This window comes from Apteryx mantelli, chromosome 1 (assembly GCF_036417845.1).
Source record: "Apteryx mantelli isolate bAptMan1 chromosome 1, bAptMan1.hap1, whole genome shotgun sequence".
NCBI classification, from domain to species: Eukaryota; Metazoa; Chordata; class Aves; order Apterygiformes; family Apterygidae; genus Apteryx; species Apteryx mantelli.
The window spans coordinates 151,141,810-151,162,795 of record NC_089978.1 but is presented as its reverse complement, the minus strand read 5'-3'; the positions used below and the strand labels follow the sequence as shown (position 1 = coordinate 151,162,795).

The following is a 20,986-nucleotide window of genomic DNA, read 5'->3' as shown; positions in this document are numbered from 1 at the left end:
AAAATTCAACCAGCTACTAAAATGTTACTGACAACAACTAATGAAAACATGAAGCAGGAGAAACTTAAAGTTTTATACAGTACTAATGATGCTCATGCTCAGAGATCTGGAAACTAAACATTCAGCCACCGATTTTGACAGAAATACATTTTATGTCCAGTTTTCAGCAAGAAACTAAGAATGAAGATACAGAATACTAGTCAGCATCTCTGCTTAAAGCATATCGCAGTGATGAAAAACTGGATTTTAAAAACAGTTCTTAAAAGTTAAGGAAAAGAACCTGTTTTTAAAGAATTAGTAGCATCCTCCTCCTCAGCAGTACAGTCTAGACAAGATATTGAGAATTTCATTGATAATCCTCTTACAGTTAGGCAGATAGGCTCTCTCTTCAAATCAATGTTGGGACGACACATCCGCTCGGTGAGCTTGGCGTACTCTGCCTATTCGTGCCCATCACGGAGAAGGATGTTGGAGCTGCGTGGGCTGGTCACACACTCACACACAGAATTTCTTCCCACAGACATTGTACCACACAAACACAAGTTTCTTCACAGAGGCATGGCACCATAAGCCGTCTGGGCTTTGGGAAGCCAGTGCCTTCACCATGGTGCGAGAGTGCTCTCCACATTCATCTCCACTTTGTAAGTGGGAAAGGTAAGAAAAGTTTTCCTGCCTCCTCTCCTGCCAAATCCCCCAGTTCAGGCCAAACCTGTGAATTTTGAAAAGTTTCAAACAGAAACCAGCCCTTCCCAGAGGCCTGGGCATGCACAGCAAGCAAGCCACACCAGAACACTGCTGTCCTCCTTTGCCAGCTACAGCAGTTTGCTCAAGAAGGTTTTTCTTACCTACTCCTGTTTACTAGCTGCAGAGGGACACACCACCTATGGGTCTGCACAACAAGGTTTTTCACTTGCTGGCTGTGCACAACTTTCACCCCTTCATAGGTTAAATGGTGATGAACCGAATACTTAACTCGGTGCCTGCAGCTAATTTACAGATTCTGCGTGTTTATAATCCAAAGCCCCAAGTGGGTGTTCATATGAGTACCAAATCTTAATAACTGTATTTTAATTTTATTAAGCATTTCAAAAAGAGATAACAAGATACTGTCAGCTCTAAAGCAATTCCATTCCTCCACTAAGTTCCCTGACTAAACACATGCAGGGAAAACAATGTGCTTTCAGGGAAAAAAAGAGCATGTATTGACTCCTTCTGCCAGCCATGTTTTCTTGACACAAACCAACATCAATCAATCTCTTCACTCAAAGTGCAATTTTCACCGTCTCCATGTAGAACACATTAATGAGCCTCCATTAAAAAAAAAAAAGTATTTTATCAGGTACAGAGCAATAACAGACTCCAGGATACACAATGCTGCTTTTTAAATATTAAAAGAAAAAGCTAAGACATTTGTGTCTTGCTGTAAGACAAAAGAAGCTTCTTTTCAAAGATACTGTAGTGGCTTCAGCTGACATAAGACAAGTTTATAAAGCCAGAGGTTTTTTGTTTTTTTTTTTTTCCCCCCGTTCTTTATGCTTCTGCCAACACTGAATTTAGTGTTAATTAAACAGCTGATCTGGCACATACAGTAGCAACGCAGCAGTGCTGTAGCTGCACTGGTGACTGGCAACGTCCAGAGACCACAGGGGAGAAAAGGAAAACGAGACGCCTCCGCCACAGCCTCCCACACGGCCGAAGGAGCGAGAACAGCCCCTGCCTCCGTGCGGGGGCTCCTGTAATCAAGGGGCTGCCGTGGCCATGCCAGTTACTGAGACAGCATCTCTCCAGCTGCCTCCGTGCCAAGCACCCACCAAGGCTGGAGACCGTGGCTGAGCCCTGAACCCAGAAATAAAGCGTGGCCCTCCTTTGATAAAATAAGAGAGTTTTGCAGTGGCAGAAGAGGTCTGAAGCATCATTCTGCTCCTCCAAGTTGCCTTTTCTAAAGGAAATTATATTTGAAAATGACCACACAGATGTATGGTATTTTGGTCAATAAGCTTCTATTAGCAGCAGACATTTATCATATAAATATGTACAAACCAAAGCACAAGCCCACTGCTCCCACTAACACCTTGGTGGCTAACAAATTGGGGAAGAGGCAGGCACTAGAAGTTACTTGAAGACAAGACCAAGGGACAGCAGGCCAAGAATCAGCCGGGTTTCCTATGCCCCCTGTAACCTCCAGAGACCATTACTAGGAACTCCAAGCTTTTACATAAAATTATGAGAACAATTAATGCCATCAGGTGATGAAGGTTCATTGAATGGTCAGGATTAAAACAAAACACCAAAAAAAACCCCAACCCAAAACAATCCCCAACACACAAGCAGCAAGCACTGGTTTCTAGAAAGCCTACTTCCATTCCTCTCCCAACTTGTTTATACAGCCTACATCTGAACACCTATCTGTATGTCAATTTAAAAATCCTGGGCTAACTGCTCACAGTCACATAGCTTGCCTCTCATCATGTTAAGCCATAGGGAACTCCCAGGGTATCCCAGAGCCCATCCAAGCTCACTTTCTTTTGATTTTTTACTTTCTTGGCAAACAGCACCCAGATAATCCTCTGGTGTGAGGTCCTCTGACAACGTGAGACTTGCGCTTTAAAGAGCCCACTGACAGATGGATTCAATTTAAAGAACGACTACAAACAGCTGCTGCTAATCACACACTTGTAAATCCAGCTCATTCATCACAAAATATTTCAAAAGAACCAACTGAAACAGAACAAATGAATTTGAAGAAGTATGGTAGGTGTAATGTTAGCCTTGGAGAATGTGCCAGTAAGTAAGAAATAGAAAAATACAAATAGCAGTATAAATACTGCCACTTTTGTAAATGCTGGCTCTTCTCTATTAACTGCAGCTCCAGATTCTCAAAAATCCAGGATGGGTGCTTGAATAGGGTGTTAGAAGATATAATTAAATATCTCCTTAGTGAAGGTGATTTTAACTAAGTGAGCCACTAAAGGGAGCTGACAACTGTTTTGATCATGCTGGTGAAAACTTCAAGATGACATGCTTCACAAAACTGCTGGGAGGAGAGGAGGGTATTTCTCCAACTGCTCCAACTCAGTAAGAAGTCCTGTCAATTCTGCAAGGGTGCCACGTGCTCTGCCACGACCCACTCCACTTCCAAACGCTGCAAGTGGCCCTAGTGCTATTAGCAAATTTCCATCTTCCTCTTTGATCCTTCACTATTGCTGCAGTCAAGAGCAATACAACCTTAGAAGTGTTTAGCCTCACATATGCAACCACTAGGAATTATTATTCCCATTTAGGAGATGGAGAGCTGGCACAGAACTGAGTAACTCAGGCTTTTTTTTTTTTTTTTTTTTTTAAACGGGAATTGTGTAGCAAAAACAGACATTTCAGTTTCACTGTATTTGTCATGGTTGGTGCATCATCTCCGAGAGACACAATTTTTCCTAGAATACTTCCTACAAGTTGTATGTATGATGCAACTTCACAGGCATTAGGAACAAGGGTAATACACAGGGAAGAAAGTGCTCCAAGAGCTGCCTCAGGTGGTAATTCATTCCTATTAGTTTCACTGGGTTTTCTAGCGGCAGGGGGGGGAGTACAGATCAGAAAAGTAGGATTTATGTTTTGCTGAAAAGCATAACATTTCACTAGTGTCTTGCTTGCTAGTCTTTGCTTCTCACCCTAGGAGAAATATTAGAAATTGAAAATGAATAAAATTTCCAAGACTTTCTTGAAGGCAATTCCACTATGTAGAAGTGGTGTTTATAATGTCACCTTCAGACAACTGTACCCTCAAACTATACTTGTACCAGTAAGACTTTGCTAATACTTTAAAGCACATCTCAAAAATGCAAAATATTCATATATATTTAAGCTTATTTTTGCATCAGTATGCAGTCGCTACACCAGATTTTCATATCTCAACATGAAAAAAAAATAGTCTTATCTATTTTCAGCTGTAGTATGCTTGTATTTTATTGTAATATTTATAGATAAATGGAGGTTAGGAAGGAACAATACTAACCCACTGACAGGTTTTTTTTGGTCTCTCAATATGTGTGTGTATATATATATATATATATATATATATATATATATAAAAAAGTATTATTTGCAATACTATTTGTACGGGTGGGTGGGGGAATCCCATTCAACTAGGACTTCCCTTTTCCCTTTTACAGGGTGCCTTTGTCAGTATATTTCCCTATCTACTACCCTTGCTCAGGTCCAGGTAGCGCACCAAAGCTCGGGGCCACAAGCTTGCGCCAGCACGGCAGCAGCTCCCGCTCCAACGCGATGGGAAAAAAAAGGCTCCCGCGCTGTGATCACCCGGTCTCCGGCTGGCTGGTATCAAAGTCGTGCGACCAAGCGCTCACCAGATTAAGATTGTGTCGAGAACCAACTCTAAGACAGCGGTTCTGCTGTTTAGCCCCTTTTTGGGGAACAGGTGACCGCTGCCAGAATGCACGCTCTGCGGCAGGGGCGAAAAGCCTTGTGATCAGCGCTATTGTTTTATACGTAAGAAATAAGGCCGGCGCGCGCACCCGGGCTCGCACACCCTCTGCCAAGGCTATTCATCACCACAGCAACCTCTCCAAACAGAGGTGGAGGCCAACGCAAACAGTCCCCGTCTTCCGAGGAGAGCAGATGAAGGGCGCTCCCCGCCCGCACCCGGCAGGGGGTTTGTTGGCTTGTTTCTATGTAATCGGATCTCATGTGCTAATTTAATTTTCATCAGCCCAGCACGCACGCCCAGAGCAGAGAATGGCCACGCTTCTGCATTCAGTGAAAAAATTCTCCTATGCCTCGAGTTAAAAGGACACTAGAAGTGACTAATTTAGAAATCTTTCTAGCTAAGGGCTGGGCAAATGCTGTATTTCATTACATATACATACCATCGCTTGCCCCACCTTCCCTGGATCCTTCCCTATATACTAGGAATGCAATCTGCGTTTTATTTGCAATCTGCAAAACAAACACCTCACCTACAAACAAGAAACAAGCCTGTTCAGCGACTGCAGACAGCAGACCATTTCCTGTGCAGAGGTCTGTCCCATTCCTTCCCTCCTCTTTCCCTCCCACCACTCCTTTTCTTCACCTCCTCTTTCAATCCACAAGAGCTTAATGATTTTGGATAGGCTAAGAAAACCTTGCTGAGACAGTAAAATAACTGTGAATTCAGTGTAAATCAAAAGAATGGTGTCTCTTCGCTCCCCGAATCTGGACAGAACAGACTAAAATTATTCCCTGAGTCACTTGAGAGAAGAGATTATGATCATTTCTAAACCTCCGTAACTACAAGCCAGAAGGAAAACCACCGTCCACAGTGATGAGCTGTTGGCACTCTGCTAGCAACGTTGCTCTCACTTGCGGCACTGCTCCGCAGCCCACAGGGCCGGGCACGCGGGCACCAGCACCCACACCGCATGTAATGACAGTACGCCCGACACCCAGGCCTCGGTGCTGTCCCAAAGGCAAATCCCCCAGGCAAGCAGCTAGGTCTCAGATATCTTGGTGGGAGAATGCCCTCTCTATCTTTTGGGTTTAAAAGATAGAGCAATCGAGCATTTTGAAACACCAAATTAGAAAACAATGGCTTTCAGGAATTTTATTTTTTAAACACAAAACGAAGGTGATAGGAGCAGATAACAGTAATTTTGTCAGAGGTTAAATCCATTCACTCCCATCAAGAAAAAAAAAGTTAGATTTCACTCCAATGAAACCACCAGAAATACTCATCTAGCTCTAGTAACTCCATGGATCTAAGAAAAATTTATGCAAACAAGAGCATGTCTTGGTTTTGTTTTCTGTTTGTTTAAATCCACAGTTTAAGCTAATCTTAAGTTTCAAAATATTCACTGATAGCTGATCATTAGCCACTTGCAGGCTTATGATGGTTTGCAATTTCATGGGGTGACATAGGGAAAGAAGTTCATTTACCTGATTCTAAAATATTTGCACCAGCCGATCACTTCAATATAACACTGCCCTGATACCAAGGGATGCCTGTAATTAAGGAAAAGCACTATGTAACTACAAAACCCAGCAAACAATTTTGTATGTGAGAACTCAGGTTACAGATAGAGTTTAAAACTGCAATTTCAGAAGAATACACTGCATTTGCTAGTAGCGAACAGGAACACAGCAGGATTTAAAGCAAAGTGCAAAACGCTGTCTCACTCCAGCTGCAGGGCAATCTCTAGGTACAGTGCACTTGAAGGTCATGCCCATGGTATTACTACAGCTCTTTCAGAAACAGAAAAACTGCATTTGAACCCACGCACATTCGTAAGTGGGGCAATAAGGATGGGACAATGGGGGAGACAAACCTATCAAAACAGACATATTCATCACACAAGGCGATTTAAGTCACGGCACAATTACTACTTGACATGATAAACAAGATTTGGCTGACTCAATCTTTATTTGTACAATGAATTTTTGGTGCACCTTCCTGATGCTCTTGGTTTTCGAAAGAAGCCTCTGCATACAATCAGAGATATTTCCCCACTCGCTAAAGGTAAGCGAAGGTTTTTTTCCTGCTCCCCCCATGCTGGCATTCAAAGTTGTGAGACAGCCTGCGACCACAAGTATGACAGGCAGCAAGTAGTCTTGAACCTGGGACCTTCCTGACCAAGGCACAGACATATTTCCATTGAGCTGTAAGAGAATAAGTTTTATCTACACAAGATGAGGAGGCTTTTGTAAAAGTCTGCGGTCTCTAATTTCTACTAACTGAAAATACTGGTGAGAAAACACTCATCTACCCAAGAGATAACAGTTTTGAATAAAAACACATTGCTTAATTACCACCTTGCTTTCTCTATTTCTATCCACCCAGAAAAATTAATTGCATCAATTCTAACAACTTTTTCCTCAAAAGCTGCCAGAGTTAGCACTGAAGCTGTTACATTATTCAAGCTCTGGAGTTCAGGATTCCCAGGTGGTGTAAAGTGACTGCATACACCTTCAAGCGATCCCCAAGAGAGCAGCTGCTGTGCTTGAACTGAAGCAGGAAGAACAGTGGTAAATGAATAATGTGAACTTAAGGGCAGGTATCTTGCAACTTGCAAAAATACAATGGATACTTTGCCATAGTGCAAAATCGGGTATTCCAAACTTTCCATTATTTAAAACATACCGGTTTTAGCCAGTCTATTAAACTATTGAACCTTGAAATACGTCATCAAGTTCCTTGTATGGTCTTTGCTTCCTCCAGCATAAAGCTAGAATTACACTGAAAATTACACTGGCTCAAAAAATTATCAACCTGTGCTGCCAATCAGGCTAGCAGGTACAGCTCCGTGCTGTACCGACCTCCAAGCTTTTGTCTAAATGTGCTAACGAACACTGTTAACAATGGGTTAAAAATCCGAGGAACTCGGACAAGAGCCCTGGGCTTATCTTTCTCTTTTCATACCCACCCTTACATGGTGCTCCTTATATCATCTCAAGAAGACAACTTTAAGTGGTTTTGCTTAAAGTCCCAATTGTGAAATCCAATATTTGTAGAAAGATCCAGTATCTGATGCTAAGTTGTATCGTACTGATGTTTTAGGGGGACTCCATCCACCTCCACAGGGTCTACTTCACCCCAACTAAGCTGCACAGAGGTGTCTGAATGATTAGCTACAGCTAAGGGCACATACTTCTGTATTTAATAGTGCGTGTGTGTTTTGCAGACCAGGCTGCATCTCATCAATAATAATTCCTTAGTGCAACACTACTGGGTCAACAGTGGTCAGCCCTGCATGGTAGCGTCTTAAGCAAAGCAGGGTGTTACGAGGTGCAAGGCAGCGCTCCACACATTTGCTCGCACAGAATCGCAGCATCTCAGCTGCAGGAAGAAGCAGATTGCTATTGTTTTGTCAGGAAAAAAAAAAATCACAGATGAGAGAAACTGACTGCTGACTGGAAATCACCTCCCCCGCCCCCCCCCCCCAAAAAAAGTGCTAGCCATTATCTTTTGCAGAGGGGATGTAACTATTATTGAACTGAAGACAGACATCAGAGGTCAAAACATGCATACTCTTTTCCTTACAAAGCATCTTCAAAAGGCAGCTGGGCATGAAGTTTGTCTGTGCACACCTACATGGAGATAAAAAAGATTAAAAAAAAAAAAAAAGAGAGACACACACAGCTACCTAAAAGGCTTTGGAGAGTTTCATTCTCTGTTCAGCTGGAGAGAGGGTGTACAAGTGCACGCACACACACAGTGTCATTTTTAATCATCCCCATGCTGCCAAAGGCCAGTCACTGCTGCTGTTATCAGAGCCCCACAGCTTGTATTTTCAGACTACGCAGCGTTAAGGCACAGGGTATGAAACCTCCTCTGATTAAAAAAAAAGCTCTCTGATACTGTCTAGTGCAACATACCTGCTGCTCCAGATTGAAAGTCTGGCCTCACCAGGAAGTTACTCATTTGTGGGAGGGAGGGGAAAGAAAAATCTATAAACATACAAACAAATAGGAAGGATTTCCTAAGATCAGCTGGCAACCTGGACCAGCCCCCTTCTCTCTAAGCTCATCAGTCACCCTTCTGGAAAAACAAGAAAGGCAATCAAATCTTTGCACCCTGAAACTCGCAGTTTGCTAGAAGTCGTCAGTTATTAAAGGCCGAGCGAGGGAGAAAGGGAGTGGCAGCGTTCACATGCCACTCACCAGTGACCACTTATGCAGATGCCATGTGCCTGGGATGGGAGCCGCAGCCTAGGTAGATACCGTCCCTTCCACTGCTTGATCCGACTCAAGTGGCTGACATCTCCTCTCCAGAGGCGCTTTGAAGGGGGTTGCCCAAAAGGAAATTTTTCACTGGAAAAAACAGAAAAGAAGCAGGTTCAGCTTTGCAATTCCACTGAACGCTGCCAGTTAGACTTGCAAAGGACTGACATTTAAAATCCGATTTCCCCTTACTGTAAGGGGGAAGGATATTTCTGGTTAGAGATCATCTGCCGCTTCCAGACGTGAACTTCCTAAAAATACCAATAGCATCAAAAAGAATTCATTTGTACAGCTGACAGGAGCCTCACAGTCTGGATACCTGCACAATACCCATCCTAAACCCTGCTTGCAAAGACAGCTTTGGCTGGATCTCCCCTCAAGGGTGCAGTGGTAAGGTTATAAAGCGGTGGAGCTGACGCGCTCAGCAGAGGTGAGAAGGCAGCAAACCTGACGGGAACAAGCTCCTTATGGCCAAGCCTGCCCAAGGCAGATTTAGTGGAAATATGCAGAGAGACCATAATCCCTTCAACCGGAATGAACAGCTGTTGCTCACCAAGCTGCCTGCCAACACATGTTTCCTCCAGCAGTTTTGGGCTATACATAGAGGACTGCATTGTGGGGAAAAAAACGCATTTTGTGATCGCGCGGGCAGTGTGGTGGGCACCACCACAGAGGTATGCGGGGCAGAGCAGGCGTCCGTGAGCCGTGACCCCATGCAGGGCCACAAGCAGCCACCCAACCCCAACAGGAGACGGCACTACACATGATCATCGTGGGAGAAACCAGGGGTGGCTGAAGACACTCTCCACACACCAGCGGGACTGGAGCTTATGGGGAGTATGGGGAGGGAGAACATGGGAAAGGGAGACTAATATGAAAAACAAGCCAAGAGGCAGAGGAAGGAGAGAGCAAATTTTGAAAGGGACAATTACAGGATTCTCCCACTTTCTCCACAAACACTTGCTACCCCTCAACTTTGAATCTGACATGAAAGATTTCAGACAAGCTTAGTCCATCAAATTTTACTAAACCTGTCCTAATTACGATTGTATGCTCTTATTATTTACACTCTTTGGGAGATCATCTTGATATTATCCCAATTCTGTGACTTCTATAAAGGTTCCATCCACCACCACCCCTTACAGAGCCAACCCTGCAGTGATGTCTTCCATTTAAAGATAAGTCCAATTAAAAATAATTTAAAAGTACAGATCAATTTGATATAACAGAGAGCAGAGAACTGGGAAGAAGCAGTAACAGGTCAATACAGTAAAAGGGCAAGCAGCAATAGACCAATTCAGTCTATCTGAATTGATCTGATAGTTGCATTTTCATATATGAAGTGGTATATCAAGCTACTATGTATAGTGAACCTTATCAAGTTGCTTACTAACATGACCAGATTACAGAGGCAGTTTATCTGGTGACCAACTAATTTTGTCAAAAACTTGAAATTCCAATATATCAAGAGAAAGTAGGCAATTAATGGTTTATTCACTAGGAAACCTTAGCTGAGGAAATTCCAACACATACTGAGGCAGCATGGACTACCTCCCATTGAAATATCATTTCCTAGCCACTAGCGTGTGTTCACTGCCCTTGGGCAAGACACTTCACCTCTCCATGCCTGTTTTCTCCCTTGAAAAACACGGATAATGGTATCAACCTTCTTAATAAAATACTATGAGTGCAAATGGTGAAAAACACCGGTGAGAGCCAGGTACTGTTACTAGCACATTCAGTGCCTGCCAGTAGAGTGGGTCAGTAAAAGAGGGTTGCTGTTGATTTCAGAAGAACCAAGACCAAACCAAAAAAGCAACATACCAAAAAAGCCTCCAGAGAAATCATGGGGAGACCTTTGTGTGTATGTGTCTCTCAAACAAAAAAGCAAGAGGGCAGACTCAGCCACCTGAGGGTATGGCAGAGAAGAAAAAGGGATACAGTAGAAAGTTACCTCTAAACCAAACAGGCTAATCTATGAAGCTCTGAGACAGGGGAATAGGCTCAGCTATAATACTTATGTATGCACCCACACACGTGCGCATGCATGTATTAAAAAGACAAAAAAAAAAGACTACACCTCTTTTCCAATAGTAATTTGTGGTCTCTGTAGCTTCTTATGCAGCATTTAATTTTATTGAGCAATGTGGAGGAGTTAAAGAATTCTGCTAAGAAAAGAAAGCACCAAATACTAGCGTATTCATTGTTTTAAATCTCCTTAGCTCCAATATTTGTGACAGATGTTGAGATTCTGCTTTGAAAGCCAACGAAAAACAGAAGAAAAACCTCACAGATTTAACTGCTGAGTCTCAGAGCTCCTCCTTGCTAATGCGATTTCACTGTTTGCAGCCCTGGACATGAACACAGTTAATGAATAATGACTGTGCAAACAAAATATCAGATAGTGATGGGAAGTGGAGGGAAGGGTGAAATAATTGTGTGGGTGGCTCAGATTGGATTTGGCATCAATTAGAAAAATTGATGCCTTCTTAATTATAGGAAAAAGGCTTTGCTAGAAAGATAAGAAACATGGTGATCAGTATTTTACTCTTTGCATTTAAATGTATGGAAGTGAAAAGCTGAAGAGTTGTTTTTACTATAGTTTTTTCTCACAAATTACTTCCTAATCTGTGTGTAAACCTTCACCTCACTTCAAAGTTGTTACAGCAGAGATTTATTCAGATAGCATAAATGTCTGCTTTTATGGCCCTCTGGGAATATTACAAGTAGAACTGCCTCCTACAAGGTACAAGATAACTTTCATTTCCCTTCTGGTTAAGAGCTCAAGTCAATAGGCGTTAAGGCTACTCAGGGAATCAGTCCAATAACCTATCAACATCATTCAAGATCCCCTCTAATTGGTCCCACTGAATATGTTATCAAAAGAGGGCACTAGAGATTTCTCCCTGTTTGATTAAAGTTGCACAGCACACGTTTCATTCCCTGCTCTTATTCATAATTCCAGAAGCTCACGCCAAATTCTCACGTGCGAGAAATGGCTAATACACCCACATGAAATGTATTGCCCTCACTACTCCTTTAGCTAGAAAGCCAAAGTAGCTTAATAATATCCCTAAAAATTTTAAAACAAAAATGAAAAGAACATCTTGCCACAAAGCTCACATGCCATTCTCGAGCTACCAGATAAAGAAATATTCCTTATAATCATGGACGTTTTACTGCTACTCTCTACTTCTATAGCTCTTCTTCAGTAATATCAACAAGCATACAAGCCATATTTACATGATCATTTCTACAATGAGATATAACCACTTCTGAATAAGTACTATTTTATAAATATTGCTTACTATCCTACAATTTACACACACCATTTATCTTGGTCAGTATTTTCACCAGCAGATCTCAAATAGTGTTTAGAACATTTAATTAGATTACCCATCTAAATTTGCAGATGTGACTTACAAAGGGAAAGCACAAGTATACAAGACAGAATTTATCCAGGAAATAGAAACTGTGATACTTAATCTTGCAAAATGACCAAGAGATAATTTAAAGTAAGGTATCTACAAAGAACAGTATCTGTGCCAAAAGACTGTTTGTATGGGTTTTGTAAAGAGGGGACAGAATGTTCTTTTCCAAAGAACTACAAAACAAACTTCCTGAACCAATGCAAGTTTTATTTTTGCTTGTATTTAATCCAAGTAAGTGCAGCCTAGCCAGACTTGCTTCATAAGAGAGGAAAAAAAAATCCAATTAATGTGCCATTGCCTTGTCTTGAAAAAGCACACACACACACCAATAGTGAGTAAAAGAACTGGCTACCTGAACAGATCTAGAACCACTGCTGCTCTGTGAAATTAGTAATAGTCTGGGAGGTTTTTTATTTTTAAACCATTATTTTTTAATCATTTATCCATAACATTCTGAACAGTGGTAATCAACTCCTTTCTTCTCTATGCCAGCCCACTGACGCACCCTAGGAGATTTGCAAAGTGAGAACATGGAGGTAAGAAACGCAGCATGCTCACAAGGTAAGGAAGCACAAGAAAGAACTTGAAGTCAGACATTGATTTACCTCACATAATATTTGCTCCTAACCATTTACATATGTCCTCTAGCAAACAAAATTAACTTCAGCTCAGCTTTTACTTCTTTTTACCTCACAGAAGCTGATGAGTATGTCCATAGGGAAAAGTGTCTTTAAAAGGCAAAGAGGAAAGCATTACTGCTAAGGTCAAAAAAGACAACAGAGAGTTTAGTCTGATGTTTTTGTCAAGCCTGTTTAGCAATAGTAATGGATAAAAAAAAATTTCTGATATACACTCTCTCTCCACTAAGTGAAAATGCCAAGCCTCAGACAAATTAAAAAGAACAAAACAAAACAAAAAACAAAAAAACACAACACCCTGATGTCTAATTCTACAATAGTTCTGTTTATATGTGGCATTTGTGAAGGTTTCTTGACTAATAGAGAAATCTGCATTTTGCAGAATATTCAATGGATAGCTACTTCCAAAAACACTACAAATACCATTGTTCCCACTGATACAACACAAGCATATTTACCATACACATACAAATATCCATCTCTTTTCAGAGTCTCATGAGCTAAGATGCTTGATCATTTTGCTAGGAATGGGCAGAATGCCAGAAGAGCTGGAACCTCCACAAAAATCATATATTAGAAAAAGACACTTGCTAAAATATTCAGCAAAAGTATCATTTCAAAGTGCTGCACTACAATCCCACTGTAGAAAAGTCATCCTAAGTAGACCAATAAAACACCTCCCAGAACAAGGAAGGAGATATGGTGGGGAAGCTTTCAAAAGAAGAGTAAAAAGCCTGATGAAAGGGCAATAGAGGAACTTTAATAATTCAAGCCCCTACCACAAAAATATTTCATGTTACTTATACTGGTAACAAAGTTTCTTAAATCTGAGTCAAATTTCTAAAAATTATCCATCCTGAGTGCTGCAGAAGTTCAAAATTGCTATCCTTTCTAATTATTTTTATTTCTACTGCCCTTTGAATTCTTTTATCTTCCTTGGTCTGCCTGCACTTTCATGCCAGACTTAGTTTACGAATAGCTCACTGTTAGATGATTTTAGAGCCTGTTTACTTGTCAGTATTTCCTTATTTATTTTCTCCTTTTTGCCAGCTTCAGCTTCTTGCAGGGTGAACAATGAAGTCTGTTTTATTTTCAGATTCCTCCTGCCACAATGTTTGCATTGCAAGCTCTGCAAGGAGCAGGTTTATTCATCTGAAAGCAAATTTTGCCATTTTTTATTTTGTTTCATTTGAAAACAAGAAATAAATTATGGTAGGCTTAGGTTTAATATAAGTTGTTTTCAATAATCAAACTAGGTCTACTTCTGAAGTTCAGTGTGCAAAAACCGTCAAATATTTTCATATACAAACTCTTAAGTCTCCCTAACAGCAAGGCAAACCTTGGTAATATTCCTAAACTTATCCCTTCTAAATTTAAATAAAGGTAAACTAATATTAAGAGTCTTAGGCAGTTAAGTCTCAGCCCTTCTGAAATGAGTGGGCACTTGGTCTTATATTTCAATGGAGCCAGGATTTCTTGTCAGTACTTCAAAAGACAAATCTCTCTTTTCACATACATGTATACAGCAAACAAACAAAACTCACAGCAGCATATTTTTCAGGAAGATTAGATTATTTTCTTCAAATACCATTGCAGACTTTAAAAGGAGGCACACGCAGAGTATCGCAACGGGGAACATACACATGAATGTTCGTATCTGGAGCATAAATTCCCTCCCCACTCCTGGTAGGATTGTGAAATGCTCTTAAAAGGTCCTGTCGACTCTCAGACCTTCAACAAGGACTGATGCGGCTTAAAAGATGCGTGGGAAGCATCACACGGGGGATTGGAAAAGGCGTCTTACGTTACAACTGCCCCTTGTTTTTTGGAAGAGAGCAGGGGGCACAAGAAAGGAAAGTGTCTTTCCAGGTGATCTGAACGTGTTCAGCGCACAGCTGCTCAAGCCTTGATTCCCAGATTTACTGTGTTTGATGCGACTGGGAGAGCATTTTAAATACTGATCCATGGCAGAGAGATTTTCCTTATGGCAAAAGCGCCTCTCAGATCCCTGTTTCACCATGCAGAGAGTTTGCATTTCATCTGCACCATCCCAACACATTTCATCATCTTTTATCCTACTATTGGCTTACAATGGGATACTGTTCACCACAGGCTTAAGAGCAGCAGACAGGTAGCTGTGCTAATTCTTCAAGCTGACCTTTTTGCTTAATTTTCAGTTCAGCAAAGAAAAAAAAAACAGATTATTATCCTTAGAAGCAGAGAAACCACATGGATGTGCAAGACTGACAAAACAAATCATCCATCCTTTTCATATCTCACCAGTAGAGCCTAGGAAGAGCAAGACCTACCAAAATAACTGAAGGCCTCAGTAGCAAGGAAAGTGAACTTTCCAGGCTGCCTCCTGTCAAGTCTTTCCTTTCCCAGCCCTCTCGTAAATGAGAGCCAAACCAATCCAGGCAACTGCCCCACTGTACCCTGAAGAGTGATGTTCCTTTAGATTATTTTAGAAAGGCAAAGTGTGCTATACAAGTGACCAACATTCATACTTAAACTTAACAAATAAGGCAATTCACTTAGAAAATCTGCTAATCTTGCCTTGTATAAATGGATTATATTGTGCTTGCTTTGTGAGCCCTCTAGGGACTTGGAGGAAGGAAGCCCGAAAGACGAAAAGGGAATCCCTTCAGAAAGAGAGGGATGGGGAAGCAGCATGAAGGAGCACTGGGTAACTAGACACTTAAGAAAACTCTCAGCCAAAAGGTGAATTATTGAACATTTATTTCAAAAGACTACATAAATTCAGAACTATCTAATTACTGGCCCTTCCTGAACCTGAGCCTTCCTAATTTTGCCACCACACTGTGAAACTGCATCATCAGGAAGGTCTTGAATCTTTTCTGTATATCAAGCAAAGCGCAAACAAAGTTCAAGCAGCCTTTTGAAATTACCTCTTTGAATGAAAGCACACAGGCTTCCACACTGATATATCCACAGAGTTCCACCCTATGGCCATGACACTAATAAGAGTTATTTTAAGCATGTATTGTAATAAATCAGTTTTAGTGCCGGTTATTTAATCTTGGTAGCTGAGAAGCAGAGGGTTTTTCTCCATCATGACATAATCAAAAGTTGGTTCCAAGCTATACTGAGACTTGGATACGGAAAACATTTATCTCAAGCACAGTTATAGCACATCATATCAATGACCTTTGAAACATCTAAAACTTTTTATCAAGCTCCTATCAGTCTTTTCACACACAAGCACATCAATTCACATTGCTTATACTTAATAATAGAAGCAGATACTCTTCCTCAGTATGTGCTAACCTTTCTCTGAGAATCACAACCAGGTACAGTATCCAGGTGTTGGGATGTCAAGATTTTTGATTCATCTCCCTATTTTCTCAAACACTATTTCTTACCAAAGTCTGTAAACTTATCCCTCATTAGAATCATTATGTTAGGGCTAATCTAGTCCACTGGGGTCACAGCATTGCTGCTTACAAGTGATGTTTTCCAGTCCTTTCTGATATTGCCCATCAATGTAATAAAGCTTCTGCTCTCAGTCAAAGCAACCTGCTAAGCAGCTCAACAGCTAACGATTCTTTTTAATCCATCATTAGTACTGACCACAGTTTTTGAACTCATTATCATCTTCCATATGACTTCCACTTTATGAATTAATGGCTTATCAGAATTTGATGTTCTTCATTGTATCCTGTTGCAAGTTAAATCACCCTAAAATCAATAAAACTAGGAAAAGCAAGATATGTAACAGCTTTTATTAGACAGTAATGCTGTTGGGGGTAGGGGAAAAATAAAAAAAGCACAAAGCAGCTTTCAAGCCAGCTATCAGGTCTAACAAAAAAAAGCAGCAAATTCTTTCATCAAACCTGAAGGAAGAACTGGGCATCTAAAAGTCTGCCTACCATGCAACAAGGACAGGGTGGAAAGTTTCTTGGGGACCACTCTACTGCTTCAGAAGAAAATGTAATGTTTCCAATAGAATATAACTACTAATCCCTATTAAAAAAAAAAAAAGAACACAGCAAACATTGTTATTGTATTTATCACTACCACTTCACTTCCTCTATTGCTAGTTCTCATCGCACTAATACACATCAGCAGGAGCAATGCAATCCAGAGCAGGACTCTGGCCGTACTAGAGCTCTCAGTACTTTGGAGGGCAGGAGCTTCAGGAGTCCCTGGGCTAGATATTCTCCTCAGAGCCTACAAAGGAGAAATAAATAGGACAATTCCTTTGTTGCAAGACAAGGTCCCTAGCTCTGTTTCCTGTATGTAATAGCTGGTACCAAATGATGTCCAGGAACCTGTAAGAAGCCTTATAAGGGACAATTATAAAGTAATATTGCTTTAATAAATTTCTCTCCAATGGCTCTCCAGCCTGAGCTAAAAATCAGCTAGGAATCAGGTCCCACTTCCAGAAACAAACAAGAACCCAACCACTATTTACCTCTGTAAAGGTTTTCTTGCTAGTGTTTCTTTTATTGAAGCCTACTGAAGGTCCTGGTTTCAGTAATGCCTTGAAGTAATGCCCTTCTACAAGCTAACATACTGTACAAAGAGGAAATCCTTATGTTTAAACATTTAAAGTGTCACCTTCCAACTTTTCTAAGCATCTCCCTTCCTCTGTTTTACAATTCAGGAACAAAAGGGTTTGTCCTTGATCTTATCCCTGTGGTTTTTTTTACTTCCTTGTATCATTTAATCTGTGTTATTATTTGTCCCCCTACTAAGGGGCTGGTCCTGCAACATAGCATGTAAGTACAGAGGACTAACTAATATTCAAGAGCAGGGTTTACACTGAAAAAACAAACACCCGCCATCCCCCCATCCCCCCCCCCCAACACACACTCCACATCTAAAAACCTTACTTATATGGACACTTTTCCCTGGCTCTAATAAGCCATTTGCATATCCCTTCTATTTCCACATTGTTTTTGCCTGGAGATTACAACTAAAACACAATAACCTAAAGCAACACTGCTAGATATAGTCATAGCCACATAGAATAAGGGCACAATCAGAAGTGGTGTGTACCCCATCCAGAAACTAAAAACTTGAACGTTAGGCAATAGCTAGCTAACCCATAAAGTTCCCTTACAATGTCTAAAAGTTTGTCTTGCCAATATCAACAAGGTATTTTAATTTTGTTTATTTTTGTTCAGTGCATAAAGTCATGTATTATCCTTACCAATGCTTAATGCACTCAAACATAAAATCCCTCTGAACAAACAATTCTTAATCCAATGTTTCACCATTTTAAATCTTACTGCCTGAATTCTACTGGGGAAAAATAGATAAATAAAAAGCAGAAAACCAATTTTAAACCTTTTAAAATAATGTTCATTACCTTGTTACTTTATGAATTCAGAGCTACTTTTTTGACCTGTAATTGTGGCCATAAAATCTTGCTCACACTGCTGGATCAAAAAACAAACAAACAAACAGGCAACCAAAACCTCCACCCAAATTGGTAAATAAACTCAAGAAAAATGCAGTTAAAAATTGTGTTCACTGCAAGTCAGAAAAGGTTATACCAAAACTTTACGTGGAGCAATAAACTCAGGGCCAAAATACAAAACTAGAAAAAGGAAGTTGTAATGGAAGGGCTGATGATATGGGGTACCACAAAATGCATCTCATGCACATATACTACCAGAATCCAAACAAAAGCAGTAAGTTTTTGCTGTGTTCAGAGCAGATTTAGTTCAAACCCATGAAGCTCCTAGGTGCAACTTTTTAATTTCTTCTTCTCTTCCTCACAGTCCTGCTTCCCTTTCACAGAACAGAAGTTTTGCCTTATACCATGGATAGGATAATTCTACGATAATATACCTAGAGTAGAGGATAATATACCTGGAATACTATATATAGGATAATATACCTGGAGTAGGACAATTCTGCATCCTCATGATCTGCAGAGGACAGTAAATGTGTCCCAAACTGAAGCTGCCCGATTGGCAGTAAGGTAAGAAGATTTTCCGTTTGTAGAAGGGAAAAACAGCTCAGCTGAACTGGGTGAAGCTGTGATCATGCCAGCAAGGGCCGAACTTTAAATTCTTACTAAATCTGCAAGTTTACCTCTAAAAACAGGGGAAAAAAATGCACATGTGGGAATTTTAATTAAATGTTAACAACGTGTATCATTGCAATCTATTAAACAGCCTAACAAACCACTGCATAATTTATTCATAGAATTGTGCTCAGCAACCTATTCAGAAGCCTTTCCAGAGGCAGAGAGCGAACGGTTGCTTAGCAAACTTCTGAACCTCTGTTAAGACAAAGCACATTAAAGCAGAAAAAGGGGAAAATTTCTCCTCAGAAGTTTCATTTCTTTGGGACATTTAAAAAAATAAAATAAAAAACAAGAGAGAGGAAAGAGACACCTTTTTTAAGCCTAGTGAGCAAAGTAATATTTACCAGTCTAACTGGAAATTGACCTTTATCAGTTCTTTGCAGGAGAGCCGATGAGGTGAGAAACTCGAGAAGTCTCTCCAGTATGTCAGGTAAGGTACTGCATTATTTACATAGCCCAAGAAGTGTTGATTGTCTGTAACTTAAAAACAATTTGTGCACTGTTATTAGAGTTTAATAATAAATCCTCAGTGTGACCACAGTATCCCTCCACTTGCCAGGAAGAAATAAAGACTGCTAAAATAAAAGAAGAGATGTTGGAGGAAGAGAGGCTCAGGGAAAGGATGAAAAAAGGATGGATTGAGAGGAAGCAGTTTCATTTTACAGGAGGCTCAAAACACTGTTGTCAGTATAGTGTCATACCACAAAAAAACTGAAACATGAACCAGCTACTTCAGGTTACACATCCGGGACACAGAACGATGAAATACATAAGTTATGTCAGTGGAGTACACCCAGCACACACCATGTAAAATCTTCTTGTAAGCTCCCATGCGCTGTTTTAATCAGGGGTTGAATGAAGAAATAAATGATGACCTGTAAAACCAGGGTGTTCAGAAGAAGGACCAAAGCTAATGCTGTCTTTCACAGCTCTGGAGCGTTAAAATCTAATTTAATGCAAAAGAATGTACTGGGGTTGTCTATTTGTGCATGAATTTTATTCTGAGACATCAGTATGGACGAACACCAATATGTCCTTCAGAAGCAGCAATAGAGAGACACCTTGTTATTGTTAGAAAGGCCAATATTGGCTTGACAAAGACAGCTTTGTTCCACAGTGTCTGGCCCCAAGACAAACAGAGTACCAGAACCTCTTAGCACAAGAGTAACTAATATTAGCTCCAAGTAAAAAAAATATATATATATATATGTGTGTGTATATATATATGTATATATGTAAATCCATCAGATGTAAATCAAAACCATTTTCCTCAGAAACAAGCAGCAGACCTTAAGATGCAAAACTAACATCTGTTTTATTAAAATACAGAGTTCCTCAGAAGATTAAGTATGCAGAAGATTAAGTATAAGATTCTGCATGGTCTCCAACCTAAGGGTTCCTAGTGGAGGATTAAAATCAACTAAAGAGTACATCAAAAAAACATTTAAACAGCTACCCTATTTTCTTGTTCTTTACCTCTTATTTTTGTCCTCTCCTAGCATATGGAAAGACACATTATGGCAATTTTGTTTTTAATATTAGTATTACTATTAAAATTGCAAATACCACCATTTGATCAAAACAATTGATTCTTCTTGTGCTAAGATAGGCTATCAGATGAGCATTCAACCTACTGGTACTTGAAGAAAATAAACAGTATTCAATGAATTACTGAAAGTCTAGCTCCAGTCTAAAAATGATTAAGTTCAAATGCATTTACAGAAACATGAATGCAAAATCTATTTAAATTCTAAGAGGAAAAAAGTAATGGTCTGCTAGAAAAAGATCTAATGATCCTTCCTAGCTTTAAACTCCACAGTACTATGATTTCTGCCCCCCCCAAGGGATTAAATTTAATTAAGATTAACTTGATTTACTGGTCCTCTAGGAATTGGACAAACATAACTAATATATTAGGCTGAAAATTTGATCTTTGATTAAAGGGACTGGGCAACTCTATGGGGACCTTCAAATCTTTAAAAAAGTTAATCATCATGGTAAGTGTTGTGGATTTGGACTCTCGGCTCTTTAACGTGAACATGCTAACCTTTTTTCCCACCTAAAAGAAAGCAAAAATGTGGCAGTCTCCAAGTTTCTGCAAAGAATTAGCAGAATAATAGCTAAATGTACAGTGAAAAGACTCTTTGTCT

The 20,986-nt window shown here is 40.3% G+C and overlaps 1 protein-coding gene across 9 annotated transcripts in view; it reads right to left on the bottom strand.

Moving 5' to 3' along the window:
- EPS8 (EGFR pathway substrate 8, signaling adaptor) overlaps positions 1-20,986 on the bottom strand; it is a 140,849-nt gene that overhangs the window by 97,354 nt on the left and 22,509 nt on the right. For 4 of the 9 annotated variants that reach the window (XM_067306577.1, XM_067306551.1, XM_067306611.1 and 1 more), the window contains one exon: positions 8,647-8,796. The exons of 3 other annotated variants lie outside the window; for them this stretch is intronic. The gene's annotated coding sequence lies outside the window, so the exon portion shown is untranslated. Of the gene's footprint in view, positions 1-5,925; positions 5,992-8,014; positions 8,074-8,646; positions 8,797-20,986 lie in introns of all 9 variants that reach the window. 2 more of the 9 variants (XM_067306561.1, XM_067306569.1) reach the window with 2 other exon arrangements.